We start from the raw sequence: 6,000 nt of genomic DNA, 5'->3' as shown, positions 1-6,000 counted from the left end.
ACCCCCTATATCCATTTCGCCCACTCCCTACACCATCTCTGGCAACCACCAGTCTATTTGCTGTATATTTTTGAGTTCCGGTTTTTTAGGTCCCACGTATAAATGAGATCACATGGTGTTTGTCTTTGTCTGTCTGACTCATTTTACTTAGCATAACGCCCTCAAGGTTCATCCATGCTCTCACAAATGGCAGTATTTCCTTCTCCTTTATGACTGAATAATATTCCATTTATATGTACACCACATTTTCCTTATCCGTTCATCTGTCATTAGACTCTTAGGCTGTTTCCATGTCTTGGCTGCTGTGAATGATGCTTCAGTGAACACGGTGGTGCAGTTATCTCTTTGAGATACTGTTTTCTGAAAACACAACTCTTATGGGATAAAAATGTGTCAGATGTTTATTTAACTCATTAATGAGAGAACCAGTGATATAGTAGAGCTGGTTCAAAAAGCATTTGATGACAGGGGTTTAAACAGTCCCTCAGGAAAGACGTATGGAAGTCAAGTTTTATTTACTTGTTCCTTTTTTTTTTGGCCACGCTGTGCGACTTGCGGGATCTTAGTTCCCCGACCAGGGATCGAACCCAGGCCCACAGCAGTGAACGTGTGGCGTTCTCACCACTGGACCACCAAGGGAATTCCCTACTTGTTCATTTTTGTAAGTTAGAAACAAAACTGACTAAAGTCCTTCAGGGTAATAAAGCGAGAACCTTTGGGGTGCTCTTCTCTACCAGACCAAAAGCACTGACTTCTCTGCAGAAGGGCAGCTCTCTGCAGATATACATGTAACTTCAGAGAGATCAGGCCCAAACAGTAAACAGTAAAATCAAACAAAGGCACAAGCTCGTAGAGAATTAAGTCGTCCTCGGGTGGGCTGAGTAAATAATGCTCTGGTCTGACATCAAAGCATCTGTGGGCTTCCTTTTTGCCCTCTTTCTAAGTTTTGGATCGTTTTTCTCACAAGTTCTAAGTTTTCAACGTGGCGGACAACATCAGCTCCTCCCCCGGCCCAGCCCATCCGTAATGCTGCCCTCCTGAGACAGCTTCCCCAGCCTGCGCCACCACGGTCGCTTCCTTTGTCTGGAAGCACAAACCTCCTCACTCCTCCCCTTTCCTACTCCTCTGCTCAAGTCTTCAGCTGAAGTCTGTCCTCAGGGGAACTTTCCTAACCCCCTGGACTAGGTCACACCCCGATGAACACCTCAGGCAGCCTTCGGTGGGCCTCCCTCCGGCACTTCGTACAACTCCGGTCAATGACCTCATTGTGCGGTTAGTTGTCCAAAGTCTGGCTCCCTGACTGGACTACAAACCCCCTGAGAGCAGGGGTGGGCCTGTTTCACTCATCACCGGATACCTGGGGCCAAGCACATAGCCTGAAACGGGAGAATGGGGGAGGGCAGCATCTCTCCTTAGGACCCAGAGTCTCCACACCCGGGGCTCTTGTGCCCAGATCTGGACAAAATCCCAACTGAGCCCTTCGCGTTCCAGGAAGCTCCCGTGAGGCCGGCTAACTGGTCACGGGGACACAGAAGCTGCACCCCCCTGGCTGCAGCCGCCTTCACCCCTCACCCCCATTTTGCTGGGCTCTTGGAAAGTTTTCAGACAGATTTCAATTCGTTGTCAACACTCAAGGTTTGGAGTCCAGAATTTCCAGTTCCTCTTGGAAAATCATTAGGCCCAAGAGGCCACACTTGGCGGGGGCTGAACAGCAGCGATTTCCTATGGTCTCTTTGCTGACCGAGCTGGATCACCAGCTGCGTCGACCATGGTGTAGGCACCCAGCCCATGTCACATGCATCTCCCTAGTACGAGGGCATTTGAGTTTTCAAGCCTTGCGCTGAAGTCCCTATGAACCAATGAGGTCATCAGAAGGAGACACATTACTCTGGCTCCCACAAATATATCCCGCCCAGCCCACTGCTGAGATTCCGTGATGTCCCCTCCCTCTACTTTCAGAACTCCCCAGAAGGGAATCTCCACACATTCAGAAAAACTAAATCATCTGAGAAATTTAAATTAAAAAGTTGCTGAGAATCTTCCATCGTATTTCTCAGTTCCCCTTCCACAGAGAACCTCTCAAGAATGTCCCCTTGGCTTTAGCGGAAGAAAACGCTTTTCTCTTTTAGTGATCTGCTCTGCCTTGTCTTATTAGCAGATGAGAACTCTGACACCCACTCATGTTTCTTTCTGAGCTTCGGCTACCAGGAAACTCAGGGTTAAATTCTGAGCTTGCTTACAGCTACATTCTTTAGTTTCTGGTTTTCTGGCAACTTGGACACTTTGCTTACTCTGCCCTACACCCTCACTTCCCTTTTGGAGAATTATTCCTCCTGCCCAGACCCCCATCCTTACTCAGAAGCAACCAGGATGTCAAGCGTGACCCCACCCCCACTCTGGCCATAGCTGATGGGTCCAGGAATGGACTCCGGGCTCAAGCCAGCCCCTAAGTCCTTAGCTAAGGCATGCTGGAACTGAGAGATGCATCGCTCTTGAGATGCTGGACTGTGGAAGTCAAGTTCATATAACAAAGGAGCTGTTGGCTCCATGTGGATTGGGGTGTAGAGAGCGCAGAGAAAACCCAACACGGGGGTGGAGAACTCATCCTCCAGTGTTCAAGCCCAGATCTGTTTTTGCCCATAGCTTCTCTGAGACATTCCCACAGTCTTTTAAGAAATCTTCCCTTTTGTTAAAGCTACCTAGAGTTGGATTTCTAAACGTTTTAAAATGGTAAAGGAGGGGACTTCCCTGGTGGTCCAGTGGTTAAGACTTCGCCTTCCAATACAGGGGGTGCGGGTTTGATCCCTGCTTGGGGAGCTAAGATCCCACATGCCTCACGGCCAAAACACATAAAACAGAAGAGGTATTGTAACAAATTCAATAAAGACTTAAAAAAAAGAGAAGAATGCAAAATACTAAAAAGAAAAGATTTAAAATAGTAACGGAGACTATGCCATTTGTCTGCTTCAAGCACCCAAAGTCCTTAAAATAAAAGTCGAACACTTCACCCGATAAGGCCCTGCACGATCTGGCCCCATCCAACCTCTACGCACTGCTCTCCTTCCTTCATTTTGCTCCAGCCACACAGCTTTCTTGCTATTCCTCCAACTCTCCCAGCTCCCACCTACCTCGGGGCCTTTGCACGTGCTGCTCCCTCTGTATGGAAAGTTCTCCTCCCAGAGCTTCACATGGCTGGTTCTATCTTGTCACGTCACCTTGTCAGAGAGGCCTTCCCTGATCACCCAACATGTATGTGCCCTCCACCCCACTCCGCCCTTTCACTCCATCCTGTTCACTTTCTTCATGTCTCTGTCACTCTGAAATCATCTCATTTATTTGGTTGTCTACTTGGGCTTTGTACAAGTAACACTCAAACGCAAGCTCCACGAGGTCACTGCTGTTAGGACCAGCAACGAGCATGCTGGCTGGTACGTGGTTAAGTGATCAGTACATAGTCATTGGATGAGTAAGTGCTCCTTGGAGCCCAAAGAGCCCTCCTTAATACAACAGACGACAACCCCCTCTCCTTACCCCTTTCCTTATGTGGTTCCTGAGTTCCTCAGTCATTTTACTGGTCTTTGTGTACCTTCACTGGTGGATTCCTCAGAGCCTTTCTGGAGTGGACAGAAAAAAAGTAAGAGAATTTACTTATTTGACAAATACTATGTGCCAGGTATGTTTCTAAGCACTTTACCCATATTAACTCATTTAACCCTCCTAACAACTCTATGAGGATTGTAGCATTATTATCACCCCATGTTACAGATGAACAGACTGAGGCGACAGGGGTGGAGTCACTTTCCCAAGGAAAGCAGCCTATTAGGGGCGGAGCGGGGATTCATGCCCAAGGAGTCAGGCTTTGAGCCCACGTCTGTGACCTTTCGGCCAGTCCCCTCCCGGGTGAAGGGGAGGAAGCGTCCTCACTCCTGGTAGGCGGGCATGAGTCCTTGGGCCCTTTTCTCACTCTTATATTTGGGCTCTTGAGCAGGACCCAGGAAAGCATGTACTCCTCCCAGCACAAAGCCAGGGTGAAGCACGTCTGGTGAGGACTGTGACAGATTGCAGCGCGACACTGCAGGATGATTGAGGGCTTCGTCTAATCACACCAATTGGTATAAATTACTATGTTGGCCGCCCCGAGCGGCATCTGTGGGATTTACACCTCATTAGATCAGCAGTGCCAAATGAAGCAACAGGGTTGGGCCATCCCCTCCTCCGGAGCTGTGTCTGTGCTGGGCAAAAATCGTCAAGGGGAGCTGGAAAGTAGGATCATAACCCTCCAGGGAACGACGGCAACAGAACTGGAGGAAACAGAAACTAAAGTAGTCGCAATTTTGCGTTTGGACGTTTCTGATTTGAAGCAACTCTTTACACTTCTGCCAAACTCCTGCTTCAGCTCTTCTGCAGTTGGCCATTTAGCCTGAGAACAAGCAAAATTGCAGCCCCAGGTGGTCCAGGGAGAGTGCTGGAAGGCGCAGAGGGTTCTGAGGTTTGGGGGTTCAGCCGAGGCAAGGATTCAGCTCTGTTGGGGGAGATGCCAAGGGTCAACTGAGCCTCCTCCAAGTTTCCACTGGCCACCACCCCCATTAAACAAACAACGTCAGAGAAAGTGGCACACACAGCTTCCAGATCACCCCAGCACTGCGCAAGCCCCACTCTAGAGCTTCGTGCAGTCACTCCAGGCAGCCGCCTCCTGCTCCTGCCAGCCCTGCTGGAGGTCCAGAGGATAAAAACAGGAAGGCAGGAAGCCAGGAAACCTGGATTTCCTTATTGGCTTCCGAAGGTGGGGGGCAGGAAGGGAAAGAGGCAGAAAACGAAGAAAGGGTACATCAGAGCCAGGAACAGAGCCCAGACTTGATTATAAAGTCAGGAGGCTTTATGTCATGATGATGCTTTAGCGGCCATGGGCTTTTTCTCCAGACAATGTCACAGATGGGTGTCTATGCTCACCCTGCAGTTGATGAATGGGCTTGGAGAGGGGGGTATAGATAATCACTTGGGTCGATTAGATCCAGCAGAATAGAAGTCTTGGACCCGGTGTCAGGTTCACGTAAAGGGCGCCCGGGTAGACGCTGGCTCCCCCCTGCCCAGACGTCCTCTGCACACACCTGCAACCAGGGCAGCTCATCAGGCAGGAGGGCTGTCTGCCGCCCCAAGAGCACGATCTGCGTGTGGGGAAAGAGGAACAGCCCCCCAGAAGCAGCCCTGAGTGATGGCCGATGAGGCACTGGGATGACTTCAGGGCAATGTTCTCTGCTGTTCCCCAGAGCTCCCCGCGGCGACCTGGGGCTCTGGTTGTCCACAGTGATAACCACCTTGATACATACCTGGATAATTCTGCCTCCCCCTTCCCTGTCTTACTTCCCTCCTCCCTGCTAGTGCTTCCTGGGATCCCCTCCCAGACAAAAGACTTGCACTATAATATTGGTCTCCGGGTCTGCTCCCAGGAAAACCCAAACTAAGACAGTGTCTTTGTACAACTTATTAAGAGGCACCTGTCTGGGTAGAAGTGGTCTCAGGGGCATAGGACTTGACAGGCAACCCTCTCTGGCCTGACAAAGCCCAGCGCCAGTGTACCGACCAGCAGGTGACATGCGGGCTAGACTTCAGCCCCGATTCCTCTGCTGGGCATCTTTGCCCGACACAGAGGCACCGTGGCATCTACCTCTTCTCTCTTCTCAGTTTCAGGGAAGGAACAATTTACTGGAAGGGACGCTCATCTTTTTAGAGGCATAGCAGAAATCCCACCAACATACTCTTGAGAGCCAAGGAATTCCGGGCAGCAGCAGAGTATGAAAGAAACAGTGCAGGGTTTGAGTGTGACTGCTCTGAATTCAAATCCCGCCGCTGCCACATCCTAGCTGTGTCACTTTGGGTTCATCATTTTAATGCTCCGTAGCTTCCACTGCCTCAGTTGAGAAAGGACACATGTGGCTTGAGGCATAAAGTTAGGAAGTAAATCATGGGTGCAGTGCCTGGCAGTCAGAAGGTGCCCTTTCA

Source organism: Leucopleurus acutus (assembly GCF_964270905.1).
Source record: "Leucopleurus acutus genome assembly, chromosome: 10".
NCBI classification, from domain to species: Eukaryota; Metazoa; Chordata; class Mammalia; order Artiodactyla; family Delphinidae; genus Leucopleurus; species Leucopleurus acutus.
The sequence above is the reverse complement of the archived record's forward strand: the minus strand, read 5'-3'. Positions refer to the sequence as shown.